The 20,689-nt window shown below is 45.0% G+C and overlaps 1 protein-coding gene across 16 annotated transcripts in view; it reads left to right on the plus strand.

Moving 5' to 3' along the window:
* The first annotated feature begins 4,952 nt into the window (after positions 1 to 4,952).
* The window catches only part of N4BP2 (NEDD4 binding protein 2), a 97,251-nt gene continuing 81,514 nt past the window's right edge, over positions 4,953 to 20,689 (plus strand). For 12 of the 16 annotated variants that reach the window (XR_013417825.1, XR_013417824.1, XM_078003253.1 and 9 more), the window contains exon 1: positions 4,953 to 5,133. The gene's annotated coding sequence lies outside the window, so the exon portion shown is untranslated. Of the gene's footprint in view, positions 5,134 to 16,638; positions 16,725 to 20,689 lie in introns of all 16 variants that reach the window. The other 4 variants (XM_078003248.1, XM_078003250.1, XM_078003256.1 and 1 more) reach the window with 2 other exon arrangements.

Genomic DNA, 20,689 nt, shown 5'->3' on the forward strand with positions numbered 1-20,689 from the left:
AGTAGCTGGGACTACAGGCGCCTACCACCACGCCCGGCTAATTTTTTGCATTTTTAGTAGAGACAGGGTTTCACCGTGTTAGCCAGTATGGTCTTGATCTCCTGACCTCGTGATCCGCCTGCCTCGGCCTCCCAAAGTGCTGGGATTACAGGCGTGAGCCACTGCGCCCGGCTGGTAAAGCAATCTTACATAAAGATAAAACCCACTGATATTTATTTACTTTAGATAATGGCAATATTATCTACTATTCGGTTTCCACTAAATTTAAATGGAAAGTACAAGAATTTCAGTGTATGTTGGTTCTACTTTCTTTTAGTAAAGTTCTTGCAACAATACTATTCTTTTTTTTTTTTTTGAGACGGAGTCTCACTCTGTCACCCAGGCTGGAGTGCAATGGCACAATCTTGGCTCACTGCAACCTCCACCTCCCGGGTTCAAGCCATTCTCCTGCCTCAGGCTCCTGAGTAGCCGGGACTACAGGCAAGAGCCACCACACTTAGCTAATTTTTGTATTTTTGGTAGAAACAGGGTTTCAGCATGTTAGCCAGGCTGGTCTCGATCTCCTGACCTCAGTATTCGCCCGCCTTGGCCTCCCAAAGTGCTGGGATTACAGGTGTGAGCCACTGCACCTGGCCAACAATACTATTCTTAGTTGGGAATGAAAACAGTGTATCAGCCATTATGTAGAAGAGGAAAAAATCCTGACACAGATTTTCTTGATTTGCCATATGTTTTGTCATAGAGTGATGTTCACTTACTCTTTCACTCAATAAACATTCATGGAGTGTTTATATTGTACAAGGCTGGGAGTTTGACAATGAGGAATACAAGGCTGAATGGGAAACTTCAAGGCATTGATGACCTAGTAAAGGAGATTATAAACACATGAATAATTAAGCAGAACGCTTCAAGTCATAATCCAAGTATAGGAATACAAAGGTGGCATAGATTATTAATACTTTTGGTTGGAAGGAAATCAGACTTATGTTCTAAACATAAACATAGACAATCATGTTTAGAATTTAGCTGTTAAATAGACCAAATTTGGACTTAGGTAAATATAAAAGGTTTACTTTTGACGACTTGGCAGTTTTTTTGTTTTTTTTGTTTTTTTACAAAAATCCAAGACATTTCCCAAAATATAAACTTTAGTCTTTCCTTAAGGGTAAGTTTTTAACCTAAAACGCCAGGATTCACTTTAAGGTATTAAGTAGTAGACATTTTACCATTCCTCAGATTTATCTGGCATTTTAGATAATTCAATATTGTCACATAATTCTAAAAAGACCAATTGTAATAAAACCAACTGGAAGACTGAAGAGAGTGTGAGCAGGAGTGGCACCCACAAGATAGTCAATAATTCTTTTTTTTTTTCGAGATGGAGTCTTGCTCTGTTGCCCAGGCTGGAGTGCAGTGCCGCAATCTCGGCTCGCTGCAACCTCCGCCTCCTCGGTTCAAGCGATTCTCTTGCCTCAGCCTCCCGAGTAGCTGAGACCACAGATGTATGCCACCACGCCCAGCTAATTTTTGTATTTTTAGTAGAGACGGGGTTTCACCATGTTGGCCAGGATGGTCTCGATTTCCTGACCTCGTGATCCGATCTACCTGCCTCGGCCTCCCAAAGTGCTGGGATTACAGGCGTGAGCTACCGTGCCAGGCCCTAATTCTTAAATGTCTTCTTTGAAATTTAAGGAAACACTGCCCGGCGCGGTGGCCCACGCCTGTAATTTCAGCACTTTGGGAGGCCGAGGTGGGAGGATCACCTGAGGTCAGGAGTTAGAGGCCAGCCTGGACAACATAGAGAAACCCCTCCTCCACTAAAAATACAAAAATTAGCTAGGTGTGGTGGCGGGCGCCTGCAATTCCAGCTATTCGGGGGGGCTGAGGCACGAGAATCGCTTGAACTCGGGAGACGTAGGTTGTGCCACCGCACTCCAGCCTGGGCAACAGAGCAACTCTTGTTACCCCCACCTCCGCAAAAAAAAAAAAAAAAAAAAAAAAAAAAAAAAAAGAAATTTAAAGGGACATGAACTTCAATGAGAATGAGCATGATAAACAAAACCTTTATCCCAGGTACTAATCTAATGCTGATTAATGCTTCACCCTTTAAACGACGTGTTGTACTTTTCCCATTGGCTTAGAATTTGAACCAATAAGAAAGGAGGAAATCTTTATAAATATTCACAACCGAAGGCTGGTATTGCGAATGCTGAGTGAAGATTGCTTTGTTCTTCATTCGAGTCTCACTTTCAGAACTTTATGGTATTGATGTTCTTCTTATTGCCATAGTAAGCAAACTTTAAAAACATTCAGCTTGGGTGTTTCTTTGTGGCTTGAAATATATTTTCCAATGTTAAGAAGAGTTTATTTCTTATTGTTCTGACTTAAGATGTGATGAATCCTTAACAAATGTTCAAAGGAAAATAATTTAAATGCCAGTTTTTATTATCATGGTGAACATATTTCAAAAACAAAATATTAATTTCCTCGACTTCTTTCAAGTTTATAATTACTAGGGTTCTTTCATTTCTAAAGTGGTATATATTACAGTTTTTAGTCTCTTATAATGGCTGTTTAGAAGCAGAGTTAATGTTAGGTTCTCAGCAACAGCTATTTATCTCTTGAGATTCTGGGTTATTACAATTTTTTGTTCTTGAAATTTAATAAAAACATTAAGGAGTTTTTCCATAGTGATTTTTTTTTTTGTTTGAGACAGAGTCTCGCTCTGTCGCCCAGGCTGGAGTGCAGTGGCCGGATCTCAGCTCACTGCAAGCTCCACCTCCCGGGTTTACGCCATTCTCCTGCCTCAGCCTCCCGAGTAGCTGGGACTACAGGCGCCCACCACCTCGCCCGGCTAAGTTTTCGTATTTTTTAGTAGAGATGGGGTTTCACCGTGTCAGCCAGGATGGTCTCGATCTCCTGACCTCGTGATCCGCCCGTCTTGGCCTCCCAAAGTGCTGGGATTACAGGCTTGAGCCACCGCGCCCGGCCATAGTGATTTTTTTTTTTTTTTTTTTTTGAGACGGAGTCTCGCTGTGTCTCCCAGGCTGGAGTGCAGTGGCGTGATCTCGGCTCACTGCAAGCTCCGCCTCCCGGGTTCACGCCATTCTCCCGCCTCAGCCTCCCAAGTAGCTGAGACTACAGGCGCCCGCCACCACGCCCGGCTAGTTTTTTGTATTTTTAGTAGAGACGGGGTTTCACCATGTTAGCCAGGATAGTCTCGATCTCCTGACCTCGTGATCCACCCGCCTCGGCCTCCCAAAGTGCTGGGATTACAGGCTTGAGCCACCGCGCCCGGCCAATAGTGATTTTTTTTTTTAAGGATCAACATGAAGTCTGTGATTTAACACTGGGACTCGAGACCTCTTAAAAATACAAAATTCATACAAAAGGAAAAAATTGCCCTATTTTTCTATGTGGATGGTTTCATCAGAAAATTTACCATCTTGAGTTCTCTCCTTATATATTACTGCTTTCTTGAAAAAGCACTAGAATGTTCTCATTGTGAATAAGTGTTCCAGTTAGACCTAAACGACAAAAACCACTTGCACTTGCCCCAAATTTACACTCTGTTTAAAGCAACTCCCATAACAACCAACAATGTCTCTTCGATGCAAAGGGACACTTTGTCATGAGGTTATTTCGTTTCCCTATTCTGGAAAAAACCACTGCAAGTGGAATGAAAAGTAATTGCAGAGGGAGGGGACGGAGGAAGTAAAAAACAGGCAAAACCACCACCACCACCACCACCACCACCACCACCACCACCACCACCACCACCACCACCGCCACCACCACCACCACCACCACCGCCCCCCCCACCCAGAAAGCAAAGGTGAAAAATTTGCGTACCCTGAAAACACTAAACATTTCATATCAGAACCCAGAACAAATAAACCAGGGAAAGCAGAGTTGAGAGAGGAAAAAAAAATGGTGCAGGCTTGGAGACGGACTCATACTACAGCGGTTGCAAGAGGGAAGCGTACGTCTTTGCTTTTTCTTGGCACCCGAAAACTCAAGCTCGAACTGGGGGCAAAGGCCAGCGGCTGCGGTTCCACCGGCTAAGGCGCCCACATTCCCCGAGCTCATACCGCACGCTGGCAGGGCCGATGGGGCTGGGCGGCCTCCCTCCACCCCGTGACCGTCACCGACCCCTTTGTCTCCCCGTGGGGCTCCGAGGCCGCGCGCCCGGAAGCCTCCCGCGGGAGGGCCGCGCGCTAGGAGGCGGGTTCCCGTGCCCGCCGCAGCGGCCATGGCCCGGCCGGACCCTTGGCTTCCACAGCTCCAGTAAGGCAATGCCGAGGCCGGTCGCTCGCCTCGCCATCCCTCCCAACTTGCAGCCCGGACCCCGCGCGCGTCAGAGCTCGCCCCAGCTCTGCTTTCTTCTCTCCCCTTGCCCCGCGAGGCCGACCTCGTGTTTGTTTTATTTTTTGGGGCTCGGGCGAGTGCCGAGGGCTAGAAACAGCTGTGGTTTACCGCGCCGCTTATTTTGGCAAAAATTCCGGGCCTGTTGCAGTGTTCCCCAGCGCCAAACATCTCCCGCCTTCCCCCCGGCAGAACCCGACACTTGAAGAAGGGCTTGCTCCTTCAGGCACCCCCTGACAAGAAAAGTGGGGACCACGGCCGGCTCTTGGGCGAGCCTTGGGTGGGCGGTGGGCGGCCAGAAGCCGCCGAACCGGCCGGGCAGGACTTGCTCTCCAAAGGGAGCGGGAGAGGTGGGAGCGCCCGCGGGCTCAGGTCACCCAGGCCGCCGCGCCGAGGCGGAGCTCGGGGACGAAGCAGAGGTCGTGGCGGACAGCCGGCGGGATTGGGGGGGCGGTGGGCGGCGATCCACCTGGGCGACGTGGCAGCCATTGCCGGCGCCTCGAGACCCCTCCCCACACGGCCGCCCACCCGCCCTCTCGCGGCGGGCTTCTGCGCGGCTGCTCTTCCCCGGCCGGACGGAGAGCGGCAGTGTCTCCCCGCCAGGCGCGCTCGCCGCGTCTCCCCCGCGGCCGCAGCTGCTCGCTAGCCCTGCGCGGCGCGGGAGAGCGCAGTGGCGCCGGCGGGAAAGGGTTGCGGACCTGCGGCGCCGCGTTGTGCGCTAGACGACGCGGCCCCGGTTTCGACGCCCTCTGCCCGTTCCAGGAGCAGGTAAAGGCGGCGGGTGGGAGGCAGGGAGGCTGGTCCGAGGTGAGGGCCCTGGAGGTTAGGGGTCCCGGGGCGCCGAGCCGAAGCGGAGGGCCTGAAGCAGCGGCGGGAGGCGCGGCGAGTGAACCCCCAAGCCTTGAACGTGAGGCCCGGCGCGGGCCGCCTCCGATCCGACCTGCGGGCCCGGCTGCCCGGACGGAAGGGAAGTGAGGCGTCGGCGAGAGGCGGGCCCTGGCGCTCAGCCCGAGGCCGGGCGAAGGCGGGGGCCGCGGCCGCTTCCTTGGCCTCCGAGTGCCTGGCGGGCCTCCAGGCCCCAGACACACCCCTCTCGACCCCCCGAGGTTTCTTCCCAGCTCTGTTCCCGCCAGGACCTGACCTTGCGCCCCTCCAGGCGCCTTCGATGTTTGCCAGGCGGAGCCTTCTGGGAACTTCAGGCCACCTTCCTGAGCACGTAGTCCTAGCTGAAGCGTTTATTTACTCACTTCAAGTCCAAACACAAAACCACTCACACGTTCGGATTTTGGAGACTGCAGGGAGACTTTCCCCTCCCCGGCATTTGTGCGTCTTTGGCCCTCGTCCCGCCTCCCCTGCCCCCTCCTGCAAGTTTGACCCTCACTGGGACCCTTCTAGAGCCCCTCTCTCATCGGAACCCTCTATGAGCCGTTTGTTTGGAAATTCATCCTCAATAGAGTGAGTCATCTTAGCGGGGGCACAGTTTATCCCTCATGCGCTTTTGGTTAAAATAGTTTTTTTTTCCCCCCCCCCGAAAGAGAGCTAGAGTAATATAATGTAGATGACAGGTCAGTGTCAGTGTTGGCTTCAAAAGCTCTTCCTTTCGGCGGCAGTCTTTGTAACTAGGATCTGATATTTGTGGTACGGACAGGTTTGTACACATTCTCGCCATGCAGTGGTTGTAATGTCTCCATGGCACAGTTCTGGCTTGAAGGCAGGATTGGCTGCTTTTTCTACTCGACATCTTTGAGCCAATCAGCAAGGGCTGCTTGCCTGGAGACTGGTTAACTCAGTAAAGGTGGCGATTGGTTGAGCTCCTAGAAGAAAATCCTGGAGATGAACCTAGCCTCTCAGAAAACAATGACTGATTTGCAGCTGTATTAAAAAAATGTTTTCTTTAAATCCCAACATCAGCCTTTTCACTCCGTTTTTATTACTTCCAGTGTTTTTCTTTCAAACACCAGCTGTCTTTTGTAACTCGTTTTAACTCTCATCCTTTAATTTTAACTAAAAGACTTTTTATGCGCTTTAGGAAATGTAAACATCGTGCTTTCTGTGTTTTGATAAACGTGGTTCCATCTGCCTTTCTAACATTGTTTATTGCTAAAGGTCAGAAATAAACAGTTTAGAGTTTCGCTGCCAGGACCTTTATTATTTAAGTGCCGTGCTAGGATGGGGGGTTGGAGTGAGGGGCTGTAGTGGTGAACATGGTGGGAAGAATAGGAAATAAATGGCTGCTCTTTTGCAAGGAGGCTACAATTTAGTTAATGAAAAAAGACTAACATGTAAAACAATAAAGACTAAAGCAGTAGAAATCAGCACGCAGTACGTACGACTGCCAGTTTGTATACCTGTTGACTTTAGTTGATTTGGAGAGGAGATAGAAGTACTGTACTTCATAGAAAAAGTGGGCTTAAATTATGGTAGAGGCATGTTTTTTCCTTCATTAAAGTATATTAAAGTAGGCATAGTATCTTGTTTGTACATAGTAGAGGCTAAATATTATCACTGTAGTTGCATGTTTTTTAAAAATATTTGAATCTAAATACTGTTACATAGTTTAATCTTATTTTATTTTATTTATTGTTTTGAGACAAGCTCTGGCCATATCGCCAAGGCTGGAGTGCAGTGGCACTATCTCAGCTCACTGCAAAGTCTGCCTCCCGGGCTCAAGCCATCCTCCCACCTCATGCTCTAGAGTAGGTGGTACTAGAGGCGCAAGCCGCTACGCCCGGCTAATTTTTGTATTTTTTGTAGAGGAGGTTTCGCCATGTTGCCCAGGCTGGTCTCAAACCCCTGAGCTCAAGCAATCCGCCTGCCTCGGCCTTCCAAAGTGCTGGGATTACAGGAGTGACCGCCACGACCGCCCGGCGGTTTTAAAACCCTGATTATTTTCCTTTTAAAACTTCCCTTTTCATCATGATTAGCCATGATTTTGCATGTCTTTTGATATGCAAAGCAGCAACCATTTATTAGTCAATGAATTTCAGAAAAATAGCTACCTTCCTTCACTTTCCTTTCAGCTTTTTATATGCAAAATCATATTGTAAGTCTTGGGAAGAATCAGTTGTCTATTAAATGCCTTTAGAAGTAGTTTATGTTAGGAATTTAAGAAGAGATTGAGCATTTTTTGTGTATGTATGTATGTATTTTGAGACAGAGCCTCTGTCGCCCAGGCTGGAGTGCAGTGGCGCTATTTTGTTTCAGCCTCCGGAGTAGCTGGGATTACAGGTGCTCAGCACCACACCTGGCTAACTTCCGTATTTTTAGTAGGGATGGGTTTTTGCCATGTTGATGAGGCTGGTCTGTAACTCCTGGCCTCAAGTGATCTGCCTACTTGGCCTCCCAAAGTGCTAGGATTATAGGCGTGAGCCACCCCTGCCTGGCCTTAGATTGAATACTTTTTTGATACCTACCTTGCCTGATAATGAGTAAGCATACATCAAGCCATATATCATTATCAACCTCATTGCCCTTGTCCTCATAGTAATGAAGTGGCATACGTATATATATACATACATGCACACCAGGTGCTGTTTTAAGCACTTTACATATGTGATTGTATTTAATTCTTACAACTCTGAGATTTGCACTATTCTTACAGAGGAGGAGACAGAGACTGAGAAATATTAAGAAAGTTGCTGAAAGTTACCTGACTAGTGTGTGGGAGTGTTATGTATGTATCAGGGAGGTTTCAGTCAAACCTAGATCTTTATGACCCAAAACCTTATTATTATTATTTTTTCTTTTTTTAAAGAGACAGGGTCTCACTATGTTGCTCAGGGTGCTCTTGAACTCCTGGGCTCAAGCAATCCTCCTGCCTCAACCTCTCAAGGTGCTGAGATTACAGGCATGAGCCACTGTGCCTGCGCTTTGGGAGGAGTATTTTACTTTCTTACCTGAGAGCTTGAATCTCTCAGCATTGCCCTCCAGAAATTATTTTATTAGAACTCTATATCTAGATTGTGGTTAATCAGTTCTATCTGAGCTCTCATACTTTATTTTATTTTTTGAGATGGAGTCTCGTTCTATTGCCCAGGCTGGAGTGCGATGGTGTGATCTTGGCTCACTGCAACCTCCGCCTCCCAGGTTCAAGCAATTCTCCTGCCTCAGCCTCCCAAGTAGCTGGGATTACAGGTGCACACCACCACGCCCGGCTAATATTTTTATTTTTAGTAGTGACGGGGTTTCACCTTGTTGGTCAGGCTGGTCTCGAACTCCTGACCTCAGGTGATCCACCCGCCTTGCCCTCCCAAAGTGCTGGGATTACAGGTGTGAGCCACTGCATCCAGCCACACATACTTTAAAAATTAAAAGAGCCTTTTATAAATTTATGTGGCTAAGTAGCTAGATTTTTTTTTTTTTTTTTGAGACAGGGTCTCCCTCTGTTGCCCAGGCTGGAGTGCAGTGGCACAATTATAGCTCACTGTAGCCTTGAATTCCTAGGCTCAAGGGATTCTCCTGCAATAGCCTCCCGAGTAGCTGGGAGTATAGGCCCATACCGCCATGCCTGGCTCATTTTTAAAATTTTTTTGTAGAGACAGGGTCTTGCTGTATTGCCTAGGCTGGTCTCAAACTTGTGGGCTCAAGTGGTCTTCTCACTTCAACCTCCCAAGTTCCTGGGAATATGGGCCTGAGCCACCATGCCTGGCCTGTTTTTCTAAATGTGGATTGTGTGACCATATCCTTTGATCATGTATTGGCTGCTTTTCTTTTCTTTTCTTTTCTTCTTTTTTTAAAATTTAAATTGAGATGGGATGTTGCCATATTGCCCAGGCTGGTCTCAGACTTCTGGGCTCAAGTGATCCTCCCACCTTGGCCTCCTAAAGCCCTAGAATTACAGGTGTGAGCCACCATGCTCAGCTGGGTGTTTTTCTTAAAACTTTATGCAAGCCCCAGATATATGGTTATTAGTGTCTTTATTATTATTATTTTTTTGAGGCGGAGTCTCACTATGTTGCCCAGGCTGGAGTGCAGTGGCACAGTCTCGGCTCACTGCAACCTCTGCCTCCCAGTTTCAAGCAATTCTTCTGCCTCAGCCTCCCGAGTAGCTGAGATTACAGGTGGCCACTGCCATGCTTGGCTAATTTTTGTATTTTTTATTTTATTTTATTTTATTTTATTTTATTTATTTATTTTTGAGATGGAGTCTCACTCTTGTTGTCCAGTCTAGAGTGCCATGGCATGATCCCAGCTCACTGCAACCTCCGCCTCCTGGATTCAAGTGATTTTGCTGCCTCAGCCTCCCAAGTTACTAGGATTATAGATGCGCGCCACCATGCCCAGCTAATTTTTGTATTTTTAGTAGAGATGGGGTTTGGCCATGTTGGCCAGGCTGGTCTCGAACTCCTAACCTCAGGTGATCTGCCTGCCTCGCCTCCCAAAGTGCTGGGATTACAGGCTTGAGCCACTGTGCCTGGTGTATTTTTTTTTGTTTTTTTTGAGATGGAGTTTCGCTCTTGTTGTCTAGGTTGGAGTGCAGTGGCATGATCTCGGCTCACTGCAACCTCCGCCTACCGCATTCAAGTGATTCTCCTGCCTCAGCCTCCCAAGTAGCTGGGATTACAGGCGCCTGCCACCATGCTTGGCTAATTTTTGTAGGTTTGGTAGAGACAGGGTTTCGCCATGTTGGCCAAGGTGGTCTGGAACTCCTGACTTTGGGTGATCCACCCACCTCGGCCTCCCAAAGTGCTGGGATTACAGGAGTGAACCACCAGACCTGGCCATTAGTGTCGTTTTTTTCTTGAAAATATTTTCACTAATTTGCTGCTTTATTTATTTATTTTTTTCTTTTGTTTTTGCTGCTTTATTTTTTGGTTACTTTTTTTTTTTTTGAGACGGAGTCTCGCTCTGTCACCCAGGCTGGAGTGCAGTGGTGCGATCTTGGCTTGCTGCAGTCTCTGCCTCCCGGGTTCAAGCGATTCTCCTGCCTCAGCCTCCTGAGTAGCTGGGACTGCAGGTACCCACCACCACGCCCGGCTAATTTTCTGTATTTTTAGTAGAGATGGGATTTCACCATGTTAGCCAGGATAGTCTAGATCTCCTGACCTTGTGATCCTCCTCTCTTTAATATCTCTTGAATCTGTTCCTTTTCCCTATCCTCACTGCTGCACTCCTACTCCGTGGTTAGTATCATCTCTCACCTGGGTTGTTGCAGGAGCTTCCTAACAGCTCATCCCTGCTTTCAGTCTTCCAATTCATTTTTCCCACTGTAGCTAGAGTAATCTGTCTAACACATTTGAGCATGTAACTCCTCTGCTTAAAACTTTTTTTGTGACTTTTCATGGCCTTCAGGGTAACTTCTGAACTTCTTTTTTGTGTGTGTGTGTGTGTGACTTCTGAACTTCTTCACTTGGTTTTCAGGATCCTTATCTCATGATTTGGATCCTTATTGACACTTGGCTTTCAGTGTGGTAGCCCTGTTAAGTTCCTTGTATTTCTCCCTGAAGGGATCAGAGTTCTTAAATCTATGCTTGACTACAGAAGCTTCTATCTGTCTGGAATACCTTTCCTAGTTTGCTCCTTACCCTCACTTTTGTTTTGTTAACTCACGCTTATCTTTCAGGTCTCAGCCTAGGTGGTAGCTATAGGAGAAAGCCCTCGGATACTTCAAGTCTGGGTTACATGGGCCTCTTCTTTGTGTCCTTAGCACTCTGTGTTCTTTTATTGTGATTGCTTGCTTATTTGTCATTTCACCACATAGCGATAAATGGACTGTCTTAAAAAAAATGATGTGATTTACATGGAGTGTATTGAAAGAGAATGAAATAGTAATTTTGGGGTTTATCTAATAGGGAGAGGAAAGGGACATTATATTTGATAGATGAAAGTTTTCTAAGCCAGAGAAGGCATACCAGGCTCTTTTATAGCCTAAATGAAAAATATCCGTTGATGTCTAATTTTTATCAATTCAGATTCTCTATTTTATTAGGACTTTTTGGAGTTCAAGTGACAGAAATACAGCTTGGAGTAGCCTGTAGGGGAACCTTATTGGTTCATATAACCATATAATAGACATTGTATGGATAGAGATGGCCATGAAGAGCTAGGGTGGGAACTTTCCCATAGTTGGGACCTTTCCATACTTATACTCTGTGCATACTGGCTTCATTCCTTTTACTGCAAATATGTTTCTTCATATGGGAAACCTGGTTCCTGGCAGCACAGGGGTATCAACTAGAACCTTGACCAAATCTAGCGTTTAAGGGGATGAAGTATTATGCTTAGTTCATTCTAGGTTGTGTGATATGCTCACTTACATGACAAGGAATCTGTTAGCAAAAAGCAGAGCAGACCTTGAGTAGAGGAGGGGATGGAGTTCTGGGCAGACATAAAGAATATCTACTTTAATTCTTTATAATTTTATTTATTTATTTATTTTTAATTTAATTAATTAATTAATTTATTTATTTGAGATGGAGTTTTGCTCTCGTTGTCCAGGCTGGAGTGCAATGACGTGATCTCGGCTTACTACAATCTCCGCCTCCCCGGTTCAAGTGATTCTCCTGTCTCAGCCTCCCGAGTAGCTGGGATTACAGGCATGCATCACCACACCCAACTAATTTTTTGTCTTTTTAGTAGAGACAGGGTTTCACCACTTTGGCCAGGTTGGTCTCGAACTCCTGACCTCAGATGATCCTCCCACATTGGCCTCCCGAAGTGCTGGGATTACAGGTGTGAGCCACCATGCTGGCCAATTTTATTTATTTATTTAGAGAGATGGGGTCTCACTATGTTGCCTAGGTTGGTCTCAAACTCCTGAGCTCAAGTGATCCTCCTGCCTCAGCCTCCCAAGATGCTGGGACCACGCGTGAACCACTGTGCCTGTCCTCATCCACTGTAATTCTTAACCACCTTTCTGATTATGAATTTATTTTCATTGGTACTTTATTTGTGGTAAAGAGATGCCCTGTAATATGCACCTGTGTATTCCAGGTACTAAAATGCTAAGTCCAACATTTTAAAGAAGTTGGCCTTTTGGCTTATGCTAGCTTATAACAAGTATTTATTTATTTATTTTTTTGAGACAGAGTCGCGCTCTGTCGCCCAGGCTGGAGTGCAATGGTGTGATCTTGACTCACTGCCACCTCTGCCTCTTGGGTTCAAGCGATTCTTCTGCCTCAGCCTCCCGAGTAGCTGGGACTACAAGCACGCGCCACCATGCCCAGCTAATTTTTGTATTTTTAGTAGAGACGGGGTTTTGCCATGTTGGTCAGGCTGGTCTCAAACTCCTGACCTTGTGATCCTCCCGCCTCAGCCTCCCAAAGTGCTAGGGTTACAGGCGTAAGCCACCATGCCTGGCATTAACAGGTATTTATTGAGCTCTTGTTTGCTAAATAAAACACTTATCTGCAAGATACTTGCAGACTAGTAGTCTCAACAAGTAAATACAAAGGTGCTAAGATAGACAGATGTCTAGGGTGCACTGGGAGCTGTGGCTAAATCATACTTTGAGATAGTGGGAAACTTTCCTAAAGGAAAGTAAATTGAACCAAGAAATATGGGTTGGGTGTGATGGGGTAGAGATGGAGTCTCGCTCTGTCGCCCAGGCTGGAGTGCAATGGCGTGATCTCGGCTCACTGCAACCTCTGCCTCCCGGGTTCAAGTGATTCTCCTGCCTTAGCCTCCTGAGTAGCCGGGATTACAGGTATGCACCACCACACTGGCTAATTTTTGTATTTTTAGTAGAGATGGGGCTTTACCGTGTTGCCCAGACTGGTCTCGAACTCCTGACCTCCTGATCCACCCACCTCAGCCTCCCAAAGTGGATTATAAGGGTGAGCACTGTGCCCAGCTGGGGTTAGAGGGACTTTCAGGCGGAGCATGTATAAGGCACAGAGCTGTGAAATGGGCTACCTTGTGTGGGAAACAAATAACTAGATACAGGTGGATTAAAGAGTACCTGATGAGAAGTAGAAGAGGAGGCCAAAGGTACATAAGGGATCACGTCACAGAAGTCCTTGAATGCTTTATCACAGAGTTGGAACTTGATCTTGAAAGCTATTCTATAGCTTTCACTGAAGGAAATTTAAGCTGGACCTCTCAGGTTTGAAGTGCCTATGCAATATTCAAGTGGATATGTCTGTCAAGCGGTTAACTATATTGGGGTTTGGGAGAAAATTATTGACTGGAGTCACACTTATAGGTATTGAAACCATGGGTTTGAATGGACCTAGAAGAGGTGAATTGAACAAAAGATTAAGAACAGAACCTTAGCGAGCAATGGCACTGAAAAAAGTGAGCAGAAGGCAGGAAATCCATAACAGAGACCAAGAAGGGCCAGCCAGAAAAAAACCAGTAAATGCTGCTTGGGGTGGATTGTATGGGGTCAAGGAGTCAACAGAAAAAAGTTGAAACAACAAATATAAACTACTTTCATTTTAAGAAACTGAAACTGTATAGGAAATAATAGGAGTTTGGTTAGTCTGATCATTATCAATTCTGTGTGTACAGAGAAAATAAAATTTCTAGACAGTTCTTCCAATGCAGGGATTTGAATTTTTTTAGAATTTTTAAGGACAGGTAGGAGCAGATGGAGGCTCTTTTGGCGGTGTTTGGGAGGTAAGAAGTGGGTGACTCGGGGCATGGATATGATACATACACAGTCACTGGGGAGTACAAGTACCTAGTAGAGTATTTTGCATATAGTTTCTGGACCTATAAATATCTAGTAAAGCATTTTTTTTTTTTTGAGACAGAGTCTCGATCTTTCGCCAGGCCGGAGTGCAGTGGCGTGATCTTGGCTCACTGCAACCTCTGCCTCCTGGGTTCAAGCGATTCTCCTGCCTCAGTCTCCTGAGTAGCTGGGACTACAGGCGCACACCACCGCACCCAGCTAATTTTTGTATTTTTAGTAGAGACGGGATTTCACCACGTTGGCCAGGATGGTCTCAATCCCTTGACCTTGTGATCCGCCCACCTTTTTTTTCAGGGGACCCGGAGTTAATTACTGATTATATCATTGTAATTAAATTTAGTTCATTTCTCAGGATTTCTATTTGTGATTTTCTTTCTGTTTTTTGTTTTGTTTTGTTTTTGTTTTTTGAGACAGTGTCTCACTCTGTCGCCCAGGCTGAACTGCAGTGGCATGATCTTGGCTCATTGCAGCCTCTACCTTCCAGGTTCAAGCAATTCTCTTGCCTCAGTCTCGCAAGTACTTGGGACTACAGGCATGTGCCACCACACCCAGCTAATTTTTGTATTTTTTATTAGAGATGAGGTTTCACCATGTTGGCCAGGCTGGTCTTGAACTCCTGACCTTAAGTGATCCACCTTCCAAAGTGCTGGGATTACAGGTGTGAGTCACCGCGCCTGGCCCTGGTCTGTTTTTGAGTCTATCTCTCTTGAGTGAACATTCTGTTTCTCTGCTAAATCACCTCTCAATTTTTTTCTTTATAGTTAAGCTACTCATAGTTTTTTTAGTTGGGGAGAAAAGTACAGCGTATTTACTATCTTAACCACTTTTAAGAGTACAGAACAGTAGTGTTAACTATGCACATTGTTGTGCAGTTTTTTTCATCTTGCCAAACTGAAACTCTGTACCCAGTGAACCCATTTTCTCCTTTCTAGCCCTTGGCAACCACGATTCTACTTTCTGTGTCTAGAGTTTGACTGCTTGTAGATAACCCATATAAGTAGAAACATGCAGCTTTTTGTCATTGTTATTGCTGTTTTTGGGGTGACTGACATATTTCACTTAGCATAGTGTCCTCAAGATTCTTCCATGTTGCAGCATGTGACCTAATTTCCTTTTTTTTTTTTTTTCTTCTGAGACAGGGTCTTGCTCTGTCACTCAGGTTGGAGTGCGGTGGTGTGATCATGGCTCACGGCAGCCTTGACCTCCCCGGACTCAAGCCATCCTTCCACCTCAGCCTTCCGAGAGTAGCTGGAACCACAAGTGTGCACCACCACACCTGGGTAATTTTTGTAGAGATGAGGTTTTGCCATGTTGCCTAGGCTGGTCTTGAACTCTTGGGCTCAAGTGATCAGCCAGCCTTGGCCTTCCAAAATGCTGGGATTACAGGCATGAGCCACTGTGCCTGGCCTCCTTTTTTTTTTTTTTTTTTTTTTTTTTTTAAGGCCGAATAATATTCCATTGTATGTATGTACCACATTTAAAAAAAAATTTTTTTTTTTTAATCCATTCACCTGTTGATGGACATTTAGGTTGCTTCCACCTCTTGACTATTGTGAATAACGCTGTAATAAACATGCATGTGCAGGTATCTCTTGGAGATCCTGTTATTAATTATTTTGGATATGTACCCTGAAGTGGAATTGCTGGATCATATGATAATTGTTTTTAATTTTTTGAGGAACTGCCATACCCTTTGCTTAGTAGCTGAGCCATTTTATGTTCCTACCAGTAGTACACAAGTGTTCCAGTTTCTCTACATCTTCGCCAACATTTTAATTTTTAATTTTTTAATTTTTTGAGACAGATTCTCACTCTGTCACCCAGGGTGGAGTGCAGTGGCATGATCTTGGCTCACTGTAACCTTTGCCTTCTGGGTTCAAGTGATTCTCCTGTCTCAGGCTCCTGAGTAGCTGAGACTACAGGCTAATTCTTATATTTTTAGTAGAGATGGAGTTTTACCATATTGGCCAGGCTGGTCTGGCCAGGCTGGTCTTGAACCTCTGACCTCAGGTAATCCACCTGCCTTGACTTCCTAAAGTGCTGGGATTATAGGCGTGAGTCACTGCACCCGGCCTGTTTTTTAATTTATTTGTTGATAGTGGTCATCTCAATAGGTGTAAGGTGATATCTATCTCATTGTGGTTTTAATTTGTATTTTTCTGATTAGTGATGAGTATCTTTTCATATACCTGTTGGCCATGTGTATATCTTCTTTGGAGAAACGTCTATGGCAAGTACTTTGCCCATTTTTAAATTGGGTTATTTGGATTTTGTTTGTTGAGTTGTAGTTCTTTATATATTCTAGATATTACCAACTTATCAGATAGATGGTTTGCAAATATTTTCTCTCATCCCATAGGTTGCCTTATTATTCTGTTGATTGTTTCCTTTGTGATACAGAATTCTTTAAGTTTGATGTCCATTTTGTCGATTTTTGCTTTTGTTGCTTATGCCTTTGGTGTCATCTTCAAGATATCATTGCCAAATCCAATATCATGACGCTTTCTCCCCGTTTTCTTCTACGAGTTTTAAGTTTAAGGTCTTAGATTTAGGTCTTTAGTCCATTTCGAATTACCTTTTGTATTCAATGTAATGTACATTAAGATTCCAGCTTCATTCTTTTGCATGTGGATACCCAGTTTTTCCTATATCATTTGTTGAAGAGACACTCCTTTTCCCATCGTGTGACCTTGGTACCCTTGTTGAAGATCATTTGATCACATATGTGAGTATTTATTTCTAGGCTTTCTATTCTATTCCATTAGTCTTATGTCTATCTTTGAGCCCTACCATACTGTATTGATTACTGTAGCTTTGTAATGTAAGGTGTTTTGAAATCAGGAAGTATGAGGCCTCCAGCTTTGTTTTTCTTTCTCAAGTTTGTTTTAACTATTTGGGATCCTTTTCATAATTTTTATCCTTTTTTTTTTTTTTTTTGAGAGGGAGTCTCGCTCTTTCGCCCAGGCTGGAGTGTGCAGTGGCACGATCTCGGCTCACTGCAAGCTCCGCCTCCAGGGTTCACGCCATTCTCCTGCCTCAGCCTCCCGTGTAGCTGGGACTACAGGCGCCCGCCACCACGCCCGGCTAATTTTTGTATTTTTAGTAGAGATGGGGTTTCACCGTGTTAGCCAGGATGGTCTCAATCTCCTGACCTCGTGATCCACCCGCCTCGGCCTCCCAAAGTGCTGGGATTACAGGCGTGAGCCACCGAGCCCGGCCATAATTTTTATCCTTTTAAAAATTCCCAGGCTGGGCATGGTGGCTCACATCTGTAATCTCAGCACTTTGGGAGACTGAGGCAGGCAGATCACTTGAGGTCAGGGGTTCAAGACCAGCCTGGCCAACATGGCGAAACCCGTCTCTCCTAAAAATACAAAAATTAGCTGGGCATGGTGGCGGTTGCCTGTAATCCTAGCTCCTCGGGAGGCTGAGGCAGGAGAATTGCTTGAACCCGGGAGGTAGAGTTTGCAGTGAGCTGAGATCGCAACATGGCACTCCACTGGGCGACAGAGCGTGACTCCATCTCAAAAACAAACAAAAACAAAAAACAACAAAAAAATTCCCAGCCAGGTACAGTGACTCATGCCTGTAATTCCAGCCCTTTGGGAGGCTGAGGCGGGCACATCACTTCAGGTCAGGAGTTCAAGACCAGCCTGGCCAACATGGTGAAACTCCCTCTCTACCAAAAATGCAAAAATTAGCTGGACTTGGTGGTGCTTGCCTGTAATCCCAGCAACTCAGGAGGCTGAGGCAGGAGAATCACTTGAACCTGGGAGGTGGAGGTTGCAGTGAGCCAAGGTTGCACCACTGCACTCCAACCTGGGTGAAAGAGCGAGACTATCTAAAAAAAAAAAAATTCCCTTTCATTTTTTTCCCTTCCTTTCATTTTAAACTCACAGCATGATTGAATTTTTCTTTTTTCTTCTCAACATGTAAGGACAAATAACCTGTACGTAACCTTTGCAATATGGAGTGTGCCCTGCTTTATAAAAACTTGGCATTTTTGAACCACATGTTTCAAATTAAGAGTTGATATTTGAATTAAAAAGGATTTTGGCCAAGCACAGTTGCCCATTCCTATATTCCCAGCACTGTGGGAGGCTGAGGGGAGGAGGATTGCTTGAAGCCAGGAGTTGGAGGCCAGTGTGGACATCAAAGCGAGACCCTGTCTCTACAAAACAAAATAAAAGAAGCAACAACAAAAAATTAGCCAGGCGGAATGGTGCATGCATGTGGTCCCAGCTTTGGGAGGCTGATGCAGGAGTCTTACTTGAGCCCAGGAGTTCAAAGCTGTAGTGTTGTACCACTGCACTCCAGCCTGGGTGACAGAGTGAGACCCTGTCTCTCAAAAAAATAAAAAACAAAAACAACCCCCCAAAACTCTTTCTTTGCTTTGTAGAGGTAGTCTTTTAGTGGATTAAATATGGTTTTATCTTTTCAAACATCTTAGAAGCAAACTAGTTTGCTTGAAGCATTGGTACATTTTAAAAACTTTTATTAGGAAAATACAGATATAGAAAAGTAGTATGATACATTGAACCCACATGTACCCACCTCCTTGATTCAACAATTGTTATCATTTTGTCATATTTGTTTTATCTACTTATATAAATTTCCTGAACCATTTAAAAGTAAACTAAGAGTGGCAAATAAGTTTTTTTTCAGTTTTCCCTTTTAAGTATCATACGATTGTATTATAAATGTATGTATTTTGGACTCTGACATTTAAAGATTTAGATTGGTATTTGCTCTTTTAAAAGATTATAAACATCCTGGCTAACACGGTGAAACCCCGTCTCTACTAAATATGCAAAAAATTAGCCGGGCGTGTTGGCAGGTGCCTGTAGTCCCAACTACTCTGGAGACTGAGGCAGGAGAATGGTGTGAACCTGGGAGGAGGAGCTTTCAGTGAGCCAAGATCGTGCCACTGCACTCCAGCCTGGGCGACAGAGCAAGACTGTGTCTCAAAAAAAAAAAAAAAAAAAAAATTTTAGGAAGACATATATCTTCAGATCTCTCCAAGGAAAAGGAGGACATTCTCCCTATATAGCCATAAAACCATTATCATTCCTAGCAAAATTACCAATAATTCCCTAATAATATACTACTTTTTGATTTTTTTTTGAGACGAGGTCTTGCTCTGTCGCCCAGATTAGAGTACAGCTGCACGTTCATGGCTTACTGCAGCCTTGACCTCCTGGGCTCAAGCCATTCTCCTGCCTCAGCCTCCTGGAGTGGCTGGGGACTACAGGCACATACCACCATGCCTGGCTAATTTTTGTATTTTTTGTAGAGATGTGGTCTTGCCACGTTGCCCAGGCTGGTCTTAAACTTGTGGGCTCAAGTGATCCTCCTGCCTTAGTCTCCCAAAGTGCTGGGATTGCAGGCATGTGACCTGATTCCCTGATATATGCTACTTATACTATATTCAGATATCCCGAGTTGTTCCAAAAATGTTTTTTATTGCTGTGTGGTGGGTTTTTTTTTTTTTTTAAGAGGAAGTCTCGCTCTGTCACCCAGGATGGAGTGCAGTGGTGTCATCTTCGTTCACTACAACCTCCTCCTCCTGAGTTCAAGCAGTTCTCCTGCCTCAGCCTCGCAAATAGCTGGGATTGCAGGTGTCTGCCACCATGCCTGGTTAAGTTTTGTATTTTTAGTGGAGACGGGGTTTCACCATGTTGGTCAGGCTGGTGTTTTTTTTTTTTTTTTTTTTGTTTTTTTTTGTTTTTTTTTTACGCCAGATTTCAGTCAAGAGCTACCCGTTGCATTTGGTTGTAATCTCTTGAGTCTTTTTAAATATATAGGTAGAACTGTCTCTTCTACCCATCCACCTCCTTCTGTACTCTGCTTCTGCTTCCCTGTGGTATTGACTCGTTAGATCTGTTGAGACGATTACATTTTGTATTGCTGCTTGTTTCCTCATGGCGTAGTATTACTTCTTCTTCTATCTTATTTAATTCCTGTAAACTGGGAGTTAGATCTAAAGGTGTGAGTAGACTTAGGGTAAACAGTTTTGGAAGAGTACCTCATTTAGTAATGCTATGTAGTTCCTGCTGTTTCTAGTTAAGAGGCATATAATGTCAGGTCCCACTATTTTGATGCTGTATTTGATCACCAAGCTGATGTGGTGAGAACCTGATCATTTCATTATAAAGTTATGGTTTTCTTTTTGCTTTTAGCAAGTAGTAATCTGTAGGGTGGTACTTTGACATCAGGTAAATTTTTTTATTCTTATTTTTTATTTTTTTGAGACGGAGTTTTGCTCTTGTTGCCCAGGCTGGAGTACAATGGTGTGATCTTGGCTAACTGCAACCTCTGCCTCCCGGGTTCAGGTGATTCTCCTGCCTCAGCCTCCCAAGTATCTGGGACTACAGGCTCCCGCCACCACGCCCAGCTAATTTTGTATTTTTAGTAGAGATGAGGTTTCGCCATGTTGGCCAGGCTGGTCTTGAACTCCTGACCTCAGGTGATCCTCCTGTCTTGGCCTCCCAAAGTGCTGGGATTATAGGTGTGAGCCACGGCCCCTGGCCTCAAATTTCTTTTTAAAAAAATTTTTTTTAACTTTTTTGGAGATAGACTCACTCTGTTGCCCAGGTTGGAGTGCAGTGGCACAATCTCAGCTCACTGCAACCTCTGCCTCCCGGGTTTAAGTGATTCTCATGCATCAGCCTTCCTGAGTAAGCCGGGACT

This window comes from Macaca mulatta, chromosome 5 (assembly GCF_049350105.2).
Source record: "Macaca mulatta isolate MMU2019108-1 chromosome 5, T2T-MMU8v2.0, whole genome shotgun sequence".
In the NCBI taxonomy this organism is placed as follows: Eukaryota; Metazoa; Chordata; class Mammalia; order Primates; family Cercopithecidae; genus Macaca; species Macaca mulatta.